At 42.1% G+C, this 1,053-nt stretch overlaps 1 pseudogene; it reads left to right on the forward strand.

The window, feature by feature from the left end:
- The first annotated feature begins 282 nt into the window (after positions 1-282).
- LOC119510890 lies at positions 283-820 on the forward strand (annotated as a pseudogene).
- Positions 821-1,053: the final 233 nt, after the last annotated feature.

The raw sequence follows: 1,053 nt of genomic DNA on the forward strand, positions 1-1,053 counted from the left end.
CTTTTTGGCTAGTATGTTAATGCTGCTATGAACATTCGTGTCCAAGTTTTTTTGTAGACATGTTTCAATTCTGTGAGGGAAATTTTTATCCCTAAGCAATTTTACAGCCAAATCCTTAGATGGGCTGTCACCTCCCTGAGAGCAGGAAACATATTTTATTCCTTTTTAGTGCTTGGCACAATACCCTGAACTCAGGAGATGCCCCAAAAGTGTTGACGGTGACTATTCAAAAAACTTGAATTGCATAAGGATCAAGGAGTTCCACGATAGGCGGCGGGGAAAATGGCGAACGGGTAGGCCGGAGAGGAGACGCCCGAGAAGCCGCGGCAAGCTGGAACCATCAGAGGACCTGAAGAAGAAAAGGAAAAACCTGCGAAAACTAAAACTGTTTCTTCCGGTAATGGAGGGGAAAGTTCCAGTCGCAGCGCTGAGAAGCGATCAGCTGATGAACAAGCTTGCGACGTCCCAACAAAGCCTGCAGAGATCTCCAAGTTTGGATTTGCCACAGGTAGTCAAATGACAAAGAAATCATCAGTCATATCCATCAAACTTGGATCGAGTAAGCCCAAAGAAACTGTACCAGCTCTTGCTGCAAAAAACCCTTTAAGTAGCAGCAGCTTTTAATGAAGATGAAGATAGAGAGCCAGAGGAAATGCCTCCAGAAGCAAAGATGAGGATGAAGACTATTGGAAGGGATACACCGACACCCGCAGGACCTAACTCCTTCAACAAAGGGGAGCAGGGGTTTTCTGAGAACCAGAAGCTATGGGAGCAAAATAGAAAATCACACCTTGGAAATGTCCATGACCAAGACAATTAAATGATGTGTTTTGAGATTGTGGTGGGTGGATGGGTGGGTGGGTGTAAAGTTAAAAGGAACAGTTTCTTTTATTAAAGAATGGTATAAGATTATCTTTGGAGAGCCACCCCCTTTTCTTTTTTTAAGATTGAATGGTACACTAATAAATGAGAGTTTGAAATTAGAGGTAATTTATGTTTTATATACAGATTTCAAGACATTTGCTAATTTTGTAGTTTCATGTGATTAGTTTC

Source organism: Choloepus didactylus, chromosome 15 (genome assembly GCF_015220235.1).
Source record: "Choloepus didactylus isolate mChoDid1 chromosome 15, mChoDid1.pri, whole genome shotgun sequence".
Lineage (NCBI taxonomy): Eukaryota > Metazoa > Chordata > Mammalia > Pilosa > Megalonychidae > Choloepus > Choloepus didactylus.